Source organism: Falco naumanni, chromosome Z (genome assembly GCF_017639655.2).
Source record: "Falco naumanni isolate bFalNau1 chromosome Z, bFalNau1.pat, whole genome shotgun sequence".
Taxonomy (NCBI): domain Eukaryota; kingdom Metazoa; phylum Chordata; class Aves; order Falconiformes; family Falconidae; genus Falco; species Falco naumanni.
Genome location: NC_054080.1, coordinates 34,674,612 through 34,687,633, shown reverse-complemented (window position 1 = coordinate 34,687,633; position 13,022 = coordinate 34,674,612).

The window sequence follows — 13,022 nt, the reverse complement described above, 5'->3', positions numbered from 1 at the left end:
TATTTCTCAAACTAGACTGCAAGTTCTGAGAGGAATCAGAAAGAAAAAAGAAAAGACACCTGAGATCTCCAAGAGGAAGCATCAAAAATCAACCACTTCAAAATCAAAGCAAACATCTAATTAAAAAACAAATGAACAAACAAACAAAAAACCCAACAACAACAAGAAAATGTTTGTGACTCTTTGAAATGCTGATTTTGAACAGAATGTCCCATTTGACAGTACTGAGTCAAAACTTGTTTAGTTTTGATAAGATACTGAAGAAGGAGAAAGCCCTTCAAACTTTTAAACTGGCATCTCTGCCATAAGTAAAAAAGATCTTTTTCTGTTAGCATGATTTTTGTAAAAAATACAAATTGGGTTATTAATGATCTTCTGAAAAGGACTCAGTGCAGATTTGGAAAAGTCTGAAGCTGTTTGTTGTTACAATGTCAGTACTACCTTACCTAGCTGTAATGAGGACTCACAAAAGTTTTTTCCTAGAATATTGCATTGTTTCCAGGTCCTGTTGTCTTCTGCTCATTTCTGAAATTAAAGATTTTGTTATGCCAGGCTCCTCAAAGCATTGATTTCACTGTGTCAGCAGGCAAACAAGCATAAGAGAGAAATGGAATTCAGAGCAAATCCAACTGATTTGTGACATCAGGGAAAAAATCCCTTATTTTTCCATCCAGCTACAAAGTGAAAACTCCTGGCTGTTATTCTGACAGCCATGGGTCTTCCTCTGTCTTTCAAAGCCATGAAGTTAAAGAGGCAGAAGCCTATTCAACTCTATATTATGCTAAAAAAGTTCTTGCATCAGGTTTGTCTTTGCTAAAGTCAGTGCAAAACTGCTCCCCTTCATTTCCAAAAGTATTATGTTTTTTTTACCTCAGAGTCTGGAAGTCCCAAGCACTGTAGCAGCAACATCATGCATCTAAATCACTGCACATTAGTGTGACAGTTATTTGTTGCTTGCACATATTTCTTAAGCAGCCATGTAGGAAGCAATTAATATTTTATTTAGAGCAGTCCCTGGCCTGTGCCTGTCTAGAGTCCTAACAAAGTTTAACTGTATTTTACTTGGCTGGTGTGGTATGAATACCTAGCATATCAGATCTTATTCTTCCTAAGTGTAAGTGCATTTCTGCTAATTGTTTCATTGTAGTATTGCAACAAGAGATACATCCAAGCAGAAAGAAATGGAGCTGAACTAAGCTTGACAAAACAGGTCGTTGTAAAATTAAAAAAGGACTTAGGAAATTAACTAGAACTATCTGTCTTCGTTTTCCCTAACAGTGCTTTGCAAGATGCAATATTGCCTGTACACACAGCGACTGTCCTTCAGGGCTGATTGTATGAAGATTCTTATTTGAATTAACTGAGCTTTGTATGTGTGGGAGAGAAATGTGAGATTGTTTGTGTTTTCCAATACAAGGTGATGTGCAATTTTCTGGGAATATTGGATAGCTGATGATAAAAGTTAATGATGGCTACAAAAATTACATAGTATTGCACCTTGCTAATTTAGCACAACACATCTTTTCACTTCTCGTGGCTGAGTTTAGTAAGTGGTTTTCACACAGACTTTGCTGAGCCACAGGATGAAGAACAAAACAAAGTGTGAAAACAACCAATTATCAGTCAGAGGTCAGAACTTCAGGAAAGCATGAGACAAGAAAGATTGGGAAATTTTTGGAAATGTTAATCAAATTCCTTTCTGGGTCATGCAGACCTTTGTCTGAACCATTCCTTCTTGAAGAATGAGTCCTCTGGAAGTAATATGCACTGGCTGTGGAGCTTACATTTAATCTTCATTCATCACAGTCTCAAATTAGCTGAAACACATGTGGAAACCTGGTTGAGAAAAGTGTGGTCAGATCTCCGCTTGACTCATCTAATTGTCCCTGTGTTAGGGTTCTGCACAGTGGTTTTGTGGCAGCCTGTCTTTCTGGTGTGATAAACAGCATCCTCATCCTGCATAAACTGTATCATGCCTGACATGACAGTGCAGAGCACAGAGCAGCTGCAGCTGCTGCCAGTGGAACTGGACAATGCAGGGATCACTGGAAATTACCATTGCTTCACAACCGGAGAAGGCAAATGAACTCCAGATCTGGGCAAATACTACAAAAACATTTGCATGATTTGTGCTGAATAAATCTTACAAGCCTATCTGCATTACTGCAGTTTAATCTCTGATAGTGTTTGCATTTCAAAGAGAAAGATGGGCTGAAAGAAGAAGGAAGGAACTGATTCAGCACAGCACTGAAGCAGCTGTTATTACACTGATCACAAACAGTAAGTTAAGCTTATACCAAGTATTTTGCTGATGGAAGTAGAAGACTCTCAAATATCCTTTTATTGTAAAGAGAGGTTTCCACTTGCATCTCGTGGATCAGATGACTAAGGAAAATTGTGTGCTGATGTGGTCTCATAGACTGAAGCACAGAACTTCAGCTGGCATAAATCGCCATATAGCAATTGTACGAATGATCTGAATGAAAAGCAGTTTATAACCACTAAAAATCTACCCATAATTTCAACAAAATGGTCTACTATCAAAGTTTCTACTGAGAGAAATACACAAAAGCATTATGTGGTCTACTCTGAAAAAAAAGGTGAAAGATGACACACAGCTGACATCCATATGTCAACTTCCCTTTGAGGGAAGACCTCAAAACTTTTCATTCCAGCTGTGTATTATCAATGTGTGAAATGATTCCTGTACTCAAACACTTTACCAACATTGCAGCGAAAAGCAAGACACAAAAGCCAGAGATTTTGGTAAGCAGTAAGATACTGAATTTGAAAACTGGCCCCAAAGGACAGAGCTTAACAAGACCCCTAGCTCTTTGGAGCTCTGTGAACTTGATTTCCATTGTTTATTTCTCCACTTACAGCAGGAAGTATCTTATTTCCTTACATGGAATTTTGGACATGAAATATTCTCCTGCCAACTGAAAGACTGTGTGACACTTGAAGGGGGTGAATAGAATCTCTGCTTATGATGACTTAGGTGCTTGAGGGCAATTTCTGGTCCTTAATATTTTAATGATGGCTTTTGGCCTGCAACTCCCTTTCTTACACAAATGAGCATGACAGCTTCACAAGCTGGAGGAACTCTTCTGAGATCCCATTTTGCATATTTGGGGATTGAACTGGGAACAGCATCGTAATTATCACTGAAATCACAAATCCTGGAGTCCCTGTGAATAATAGCCACAAACTGTGTGCCCGTCAGCCTCCCTGAAGGCTGTGGTGCTGAGAAAACAGAGAAGGCAGAGGCAAAAACACAAAGGAATCACTTAACAACCTTCATTATAGAATGATAATAATTATTTGACTGAGCTTTAGAGCTGATTCTGACCACAGTGAGGTAAATGGGAGATCTCTACTGACTTCCATCTTTTCAAGACAACACAAAGCCTATATGTAAGTGTGGTGGGTGTATAGCCGCTTTCATTTCAGCAAAGTAAAACAAAACTGGAGTTGGGACCATTATTAAAGAAATTGATTATGAGGTGTAAACAAAAGTACGAAATACATAATCATGGCTTTTATTTATAAATAAATAATTGAAGACTGAAAATTAGTTATTGAATTGAAGCATTTGAAAAACAGATAAAAGAGTCCCTCGTATTTTTTGAACAGCCAAAATCTAAGACTGAGATTTTGGGTATAATCAGCATCAGTGACACTATGCTGAATTGCTGCAGTTGAAGAACTGGCCTATCATAGAATCTTTTATGTTGGATAAGTCCTTTAAGATCATCAAGTCCAACCATTTAACCCAGGAGTGTGGGAATGCACCTGTTAGGGTTCCCAGCTTTAGACCATGCGTTATCTAACAACTTGCAGAGGCACAATGATATCTCAGAATTAGGCTGACTCCTTTGGCTTCGGTGAGATTGACCCACCAGACACAAAAGCTTCTCCTCTGGTAGTACTTGCTGAAGTAAACGGCTCTCCACAAATGTATACGCAAGCATGTTGAAAGAATAACATATTTGCAGCCAAAATGTATGTGGTCCATTAAGGACCTGAGTCATAATTAGTTCAAAGGGACAAGACTAAGCCTCAGAGTGCATAAAGGAGTGTGTCATTTTATCACCTTCATTTCTGCAACTCCTTCACAACTTTTTAACAGTACCGAAAATCCACTGCCAAGCTCATTATCCTGGTTTTATAAAAGCTGGATCATGAGCACACAGCTGGGAACATTACAACACCTTAATTGTACTCATTGTAATAAATGCAGCCTGTCTAGCAAGAGCTTTCAATTAGCTAGGTACAGGAAAAAATTAGTATCTGAACTCATTTGTGAGAGTTCAAGGTTTCATATTTGTTACATGTGACCCCAGAAGTCTCATCTCCAGTAAAAATAAAAACCTGCCAGACTTTGGACTGTTAAAAAAAACATATCACATGCATGCACTTACTCAATCATCCATACGTGATTGACCAAAGCTTGCTGCATGGTTACTTATACAGGTTGAAAATTAGGGACCAAAAAACCTAGTTGTCTTAGTTCAACAGGAATCAAACCTTGTCCAGTCTTCCAGCTATTCCAGAAATGCTAACACACTGCAGCAAGAAGTAGAATCTGCATCCTGACACTCAGGCACCAACCAAATCATTCCTTATGCTGTGACACATATTCACAGCCATTTGAAGCCAAGTGGTACCCTACCCCCCTGACACCTTCATGAACTAGAAAGTTATCATCTCATTCCTTTCATCAGATACAAAACCAGGTAAGCTAAGTTTAGCCATTTCAGGGCTAATGGCTTTTTGTGCAGCACCTAGCGCCCCATTATGCAATAGCTTACCTTTAGCTGGCACTGCAGAGCAGGAACAGGACCACACACGTGCATCAGCTCTTTACCGAACAGGGCTTGAGCCAGGAGCAAATTCACATGCACAGGAATTTTTCTATCCAGTTCCTCTTGCCAGACCAAGACAGCCCAGCCTCAATTTGTTACAATGTGTTTGGCTGCATTAATTCCCCTGGTGTCTTTAGTAGTGACAGAAATAGGAAATAACTGATTAGAAAGCACCCCAGAGAAGAGCCTTTCTTTACCCTGGAATACAAGAATCTACAGGATCATTACTTCTGCCCAGAGAGGTTTTGAGAGCTTCATTTGGCCCACATGTCTTCAGAAGCTATTATTCCATTTACACAGACTACTAGCATGAAACAGTGGGTCTCATTGTCCTCAGTGCTGTAAACTTACACAGAAATAAAAAGTCAAAGCTACAGGAGGAAAGAGAGAAGGAAACAACAGCTGTGAGAAGAATAAGGGATAACAGGTGAGTGAAGGTGTTGCTGCTAGTATTGCTAAAGAGCCCCAGCATTGCAAAGTACCACAGGAGGGCTGTAGACCTTGTCTTAGTGTCCTGAACAGCGTTTCTTATCTAGAGGTAAAGGTCAGTGTCTACAGGCCGAGTTGAAAACCAAGCTGTGCCTTTCATACTGCATGGTTCTTCATCAGTGAAAGGAAAAACCACATAGCTGTTGTGCTGGAGTGGCTGTACCATGGATCTCCAAATTCGAGCAAGGCAGACTCACTTATTAGCACTGCAGCAATGTGGCATCACTTGGCAGCAAGGGCAGCACAGAGCATAGTGGTGCATCCAGTACAACAACGGCACCAGCATGTAGTCCTGAGGGCTCTCACACCAGATGATCCACTGAACAAAACTATGCATCATGTGTCTTTAAGGACAAGGACCAAAGTAAAGGTAATTCAAAGCAGTCAAGCAAAGGAAAAAAGAAAAATAAAAATATTACAAAGGGAGAGACAGGACATAAAGCAGTCCACATTTCTGTTTCACAGCTATTCAACTTCATGTTTACAGTGGTGTCATACAGAAAGAGAAGGAAAACAAGTTTTGCATCTTGTTGAGAGCTGGTGATTGCAAGGAGGACTTTACCCCAGTAAAACAGGCTATGTACAGTCAGAGGTATAGCTTTTCATCCCATGTATACAGTAAATCCCAGAGAACACAAAACACAAAGCTTTAAAGAATAAAATGTGTGTGTCAGGAACCTGTGGTCACTGCAGTCACTGCTGAGTGCTGCAGACTCTTCAGCCCCACATCTGTGTCCCTGACACCCACCTGAGAGAAAGTTTAAGCTGCTCTGGAAAAGATTATCCATTAAAAAAGTGCTTCCAGGCATGTGGAAAACAGGAGGAAGTCTGCTACCTTGTATGACATTGTTATTAATTGTATTAAATCGTCAAGGTTTTAAAGGCCCCCTTTGAGAAAAAAACCCTATTTCCCTCACAGGTGCATAAACATCCCTTATTTATCTATTTATCCCAGCCTCGTTACTCTTCGGAAGCCTCACTGCTCTTACACTTCCTTATTCTCCAGGAACACCTGAAGCTGAGAGCCCCTACCAACCAAGTGAGCCAAGCAAACAGAGATCATTCAGTTACACCCAGGCACAACAGAAGAAATAAAAAGTTTTTGGCTGCAGCAGGTGTCTCCTGGCTCCCTCTCCAGTCTTGCAGTCAGGACCACAGGGTCACCCTGCAGCCAGCCGTGCTGCCCTTTCCCTGCACCTCCCCCTCCAGCCCCTGTACCCCTGGCTTGAGCAGGCAGCACCCAGCACACGAGTTTCTGTTCTGGTTCCGCAGTTCTTTGGCAACCCTTGTGCTTCCCTTGGGGGGGGGGGGGGGGGGGGGGCGGGGCAGGGCGGAGGAAAAGGAGCGTGGTTCCTGAAAACACTAGGAAATGTCCCTGGGACTCACTGGGTTTTGCTGTCTAAAGAGACTTGTGACACTGCTATTACTTTTTGCAAGCTGGAAGCGAACACACTTCACTATTCCCAAGGAAAAAAAGAAAAAAAAAGTTCTTTAGCAGCTTTGGGAGGTTTTAAGGAGTTAATGTCCAGAAAGCACAACCAGTTAACATGTTCCAAAGCTGCAAACAACAGCCCTATCCATCCCAGGGCTCACCTCAGGTCTGTAAAGGACTGTGGAGGATCTGGAGAACCCTATGTGTAGCAGGTGGCTGTAGGCAGGGATTGCTTCTTTATTTGTTTTTAGAAGTATTCTATGCAACCTTCTCCTCAGACCTCATAGTGAAATGGAAAGGGATTCATCTTGCTCACCTTTGCCATCTGGTAGGGCTCAATCCCACGTAGCTTGTCACGAGTTTCTTTTCAAAGGTGGTGTCCATCAGGCCACATTTCCTCTATCATCTTCTTCACCACTAAAAGGCAATTTCACCAATAAAAAGTTACCACCTTTTTTATTATGGTCTTATTACTGTAAAACAATGGTACAGGTGCCTGAAGGTCCCTTCACTGTAGCATAAAAATGCTGTCAGGGAAATGAAAAAAGCTGCTACGTGAAGTGATTACCCAAGGAGCATGGTAAAGCGGGAATAAAAAGGGCTGTGCTTTAAGTGTGGTGAGCACAATTTGGCTCAAAAAGCAAAATGAGCCATAGAAATTCGTTCCCTCTGTTTGGAGTTTTTTTATTTTTAACTCCAGGACTAAGACTTCATTTAAATGTGATTTGCTGACAGTGCAGTGAGCCCTGTGTCACTGCACCTGCTGACTGTTGTGAAACTGAAGCTGTGCAAGTGTTGTGCGATGGCAGTAACTGGAACAGCATGGGCCCTGGAGGCAGTTTCAGAGCAGAAATTCATTGCAGCAAATGTAGGAACATGCCAAATTACTGCCTGGTTTTATTTTCTTGTTTGCTGCTTTCTGAAAATCATTCTCTAAGGACAAAGCTGGTATGTCGAACATGGGCTACCAACAGTGTTGGACACTTCCCTTCAAGACTACAGGGAATACAGTGCCAGTGAAAATCCACAGTCTGCTTCAAATCTGGCTAAAGTCTACCTGTGATAGACGGAAGAGTAATGCTGGAACTATAATACAGAGTGCTCTGTTTCTTTCTGAACTTAACAGAAACCCTTTGCCAGAGTGCAAAAATTCATGTCTCCTAAACATTTTGGGGAGAATTTGCAGAGTTAAACCTTCAGACCAGTGCACATAAAACTTGATAACTAGCTGTTTATTGCTTCAGCGTTCAAAGAGAAGATATCAAATAGTTTCATACCAAAACAATGGATGCATACAAAAAAAATTAAAATATTATAAACACAGTAAATAAATATTTAGGATACTACAAGCAGTTCCAGAGCACAAAGAAGTAGTAAAGCACTGGTCTTGCTGAAGTCCGTCATGCAGACTTCTCCAATCGATTGCTGTGAGGTTCAGATAAGCCTGATAATAAACATTTTCGTAGTCTGCCAGATGTGAACAAACTGTCCTCTGATTTCTGGTCAGCGCCCACAATACTAGGTCTCAGCTTATTGTTGTTTACTTTCTCCACCCAGTTTGTTATGAAGGGGAGTGATAGAAGGAAGAAGAGGCATTTGTAAGAACAGTTTGATGCTCTGCCGTAGTTTATGTATTTATCTCTTTGCCCTCCATCCCAGCCCTGAAGGATGAGACTTGGCAGGTTGCCTTCCTTTAATAGCACTGCTGCTCACCACCTGTCAGGAACCACTCCCCCATAGCTACCATTTGCTCCCTTCCCAGAGGTCCTTAGGAACAGCAAGCTTTAGCCTGTAACAATCCTGCCTCTACATTACAGATTTCTTCCCCAGTCTTCTTCCACCACAGAATGTTCATGGCTATTTGGGCAGGCTCCTAGAAGACAAAGAAGATTTTCAGGATTATTAAACACAAAGAAACCAAACCAGGCAGGTCATGAAGATCCTGAGCTGCAAACAGGCCATGGGTGTGGCACATTCAGGGTGTTACCACATATATTCTTCCCTCTGCACCCATTGTTCGATGCAAGATACAAAGTGGAAGGGTCTTTTTTTCAGTCTGAGTAGTGTCATCCCATCCATCAATGACTGGGAGAGCTAGTCAATCCTCAGCCTCGTGGCCTGCTCCACCTGCTCCCACCTGGTTCTTCTGCGGGCTCAGCGATTTGGAGGAATCAGAAATACAGTTTTTTGGTAACCCTGTCCACACTACATGCCTCCCATTCACATCCAGAGGCACCCATGGGGAATACTTGAGAACTGCTGGGTCTCATTGCTAGATTTTTCACTTTACTTTCTAGTGATGCTGTCCCACCTTCTCCACAAAAGATAATAAAAATTCCCCAAGATATTTCTCATGTTTACCTCTAACAGAGGCTGCAGGTGACACTTGCTGTACAAAGAGTATGGGTAACACCCTGGCAAAATGTTAAGGTGGTGTCTATGTTTGGTATTGTGACAAAACTCAGGGTGAGGATGCTAGAAGCATGAGTCTCAGCCCCAACAAGTAAGAAACCCATCATCAGGTTAATATAATATTTTGGGGATGCTGTTAACAACTGACCACAGAGCATCAGTGTCTGAGCAAGCGGAACGCCCTCTGCCTCCTCAGACAGCCCCTTCCATCAGCCCCAGTGGGCGCAACTCAGGCACTGAGTTCACCCGTGAGTCATGGTGATCCAAACGCTCTCAGGAAGGCAACTGCTTTGCTAGCCTTATAGAGGGTTTAAGAAAGAGAGAGACAAACAATAATAAAAAGGGCCAATTCGCTCTAGATCTCTAGTAGTGATACTGATCATCAGAATATATTGTTTATTTTGGCACTGCAATACCTTTTCATGAGGTCACTTGAGAAATAGCTGTTGCAGGAGAATGAAATTGTCCTTGGGACAGTTCATTTCATTCAGAGCATGAATGCTCTGTCTTGTGCAGGAGCAACTTTTGAAGAGTGGGGGAGGAAACAGAAACAAACCAGAAGAGTGAAGTAGCTTCAGAAGGCAGACTGCTCCTCTGGCTTCTGTTGGTTTTCACTCTATGGCTGGAAGGTGACTGTATCTCCATGGGACATAAAAGAAGGAGGAAATGAGATGACAATACCCTGAATGAAGAGATTTTGCATCAGGAACTTGATTTTGGCTGGTCTGTCAGTGACCCCAGCTTTGACCTGAAACAGACCTCTTTAGCTGTTCAGGAAAAAAATCTGATTCAATATGCACTTAGACTGCTTGCTAACTCCTTTCTCAATCTCTTCCATGCAGAGAATGATCACACTGACATATGGCTGTTTGTCACCCACACTAGTTATCATCTAGGGTTAAACCAATTTATGATGAAGTAGACACTATGTGCCAGGAGTAAGATGAAGGGGCAGGGTTACCCTGGGAGAAGGAGTGTCCTCTTTCCTCCACAGGTGCTTCAGGGAATGATTGTAATAAGCAGTGATAGTGCAATAAATAAGAAACAATTACCTGTAGATGAGACTCAGGTTAGTATTTTGTTTTCTTGTATCTTTTTTAACCTGTGGCTGCACCACTCAAGGCACATCTATGGCACAGAAACCCTTTGTAACCTCCTTGAAAAGAAATGAGCATAACCCAACATCCTGTGTGCATCTGAAAGTCCAGACACCCTGAGAAGTACAGAGTGAAGCCTTTCCTTTCATTTACATTCCCAACCAGTGGCTCAAGGCAGAAGGTGCAGAGGCAAAAAAACTATGGGCTGTCTGCCTGTTACTGGCTTTCGCACTCTATATGTCAGGATGAACTGAGAAACTTCCTGTGCCTGTTTCTGCATTTGTCCCTGGAGTTCAGCAACACCAACTTCATTACCACTAACCCTTTCATATCACTGGATATACAGTTCCATCAAAGGGCACAATTATGTTATTAAATGGTAACTGCACTGTCTTAATTATTATTAATAATACTAACATTTATCTCTTGCAAAAGAGGTTTACTTTAGAGCAACAGTTTTGATCTGCTAGATGCAATTACTAAACAAGATCCTACATGTCCTCATTCCCCCAAACTGGCCTTCCTCCTGCAAGGATGCAATCTGTTTTCAGGCATAATTCCCCTGAAGTGAAGGCTGGAGCAGGGGGAGTCAAACCAGTGCAAGCAGTAAAAGCAGAAATCCTGCTCACATGAACAGGTCCACATTGTCCTATGTTTGCTCATCATCAACCCATATGGACACAAGCTGCGGGTTTCAACCCAGAGGCCAAGAGAACTTAGCTCAGTGCTAAACATGTATGAAGCAAACATGCAAGTGTTCATATCACAGGGCCAGATTGTCCACATATGTTCTCACCTTCGTTCCTGACTGAGAAATTCCTGACTGTAGCTCCTTTAGCTTTCCACTGATTGCCAGACCATGCGTTCTTGCTTTCCTCACTCCTAACCACAGCTTATCCTTTGCCATACTGCAGGCCTGAGCTGTAAGTTGTTTGCGGCAGTCTTCAGAAGAACCAGCCCCACACTCCTGCAAATAAGTGCTGTTGGGCATCAGTCCCACCCTGGAAACTGTTTGGAATAAAGAAACCAAAACTGAACAGGTTTAAGGATGATTGCAGCACTCATCTACACAGAAAATACGTGTTCTGTGTGCATAAATAAACAAGGGTGAGGAATTCGCTAATTGCTGTTTAAAATTGTTTATTTATGAGGGCTTCACATCCCATCATGCTCACATCAATGGCCCTTGCAAAGGATTGCATCATGAGCTCAAAGTCCCTGAGAAATTTTATTCCTGGTGATACTTGGTTATTTATAAACAAGTGACCTGGCTGTACTGTCTGCTGCCTGTCTCTGGGATGATGCAGAGACTGCTTTGCTGTACTCATGCTTTGGAAAACAAAGCGGTGAAATGAAGAGGGCTAATGTCAGGAGACCAAGTGCCCTTCCCCACTTGTTAGCTTGAGGGTGGTGCTTCCATAAGGGAGCAGCGGTAATTGTAAAGTAGTTGTCTGAAAATCCCCGGTGTATACTGTGTGGGTTCTGCAAGGGACACAGGGCAGCTGTCTAGGACAAAAATGCCAGATGTGGTATCTCTGTGGCCACAGCTCACCTCCTTGGCCTCAGAAGTGACAGCTACTTGTGAGTCTGAATGAAACAAATCGGCACTATGACTTCTGAAGAAGACAGTTTGAAACTCATTGCTCATGGCAGGGTGCTGCCAGAGACAGTTTCCTCTTGGGTCTTCAGGGAGCAGTGTGTGCAAGCTGATAAAGGGGTGTCCACTTCCCTGTTCCTCTGCTTTTTCACCAAGGGAAGGTAGAGAAGGAAAGCGAGGGCAATTTCAGCTGATTCTGGAGTGTGGGAGGTCCAGTGCAAAACTCAAGGCAATCTACCTCACATTTCCTCAGTTTTCCACTAGTTAGGGCATTGTTTGTCTTCCCTCTAAACTTTGGCTTTTTGGCTCAACAAGATGGGCATAACCCCTTTATAAGTAGGACCTTTACATAAACAGCATTTAATTACCCAGACCAGTAACTTACAAGTCTTGACATAACAAATGAGCTTACAGCATAAAGCCCCTGTAACTATATTTTTTTTAGTTCTCTGCTCTGTCCATCTAAGACCAAAACACTTCACTTCCACACAGTGGGAAGGAAGTTAGTTGAAGTAACTGTTACCCTGTCTAGCTGGAAAAGATGAGAGGCCACCAGCTCAGATGACAGTCTTGAGAGTTCTGCTATGACAAATCTATATTTTCCAATTTAACATGTTCAACCCATGTTAGGGTGAGCCAAGAAGCAAAGGTGGGAAATCATTTGCCTACAGTGTCATAAGCTGGAAATTAATGTGATTGCATGGATGAAATTCAGAGGTGTGAAGATAGGGATCCAACACCTGGCATTTGATTGTGTTATGTTACTCTGCCTTCCAGCTGTCCATCCAGGAAAGCCTTGCCTATCACACCTACCAGACATTTGAGGCTGTCTTTGATCCCTTGAAAGGCCAAAACAGCACTAGTTGTCTACATTTTGGCAGGTCAGTCCAGCCTCCTACTCCTTATCTCCATGTCTGTAAGCCCATGTTATGGCCAGGCTCTATTTGTGCTGAATGGGAAGTGCGGGGAGAAAGGACACTGTCATATCCACAGAGGAGACAGGAAAAGGATCTTCTGCATGTTGATTCTTTACAAAGAATCTGCTTTGATGGTCTGGGTGCTGATGTCCAAATCAGCCTCCTGAGAGAAGATAAAGCCATCTCCCATCTCTCGTGGAAATCCTTGTGCAA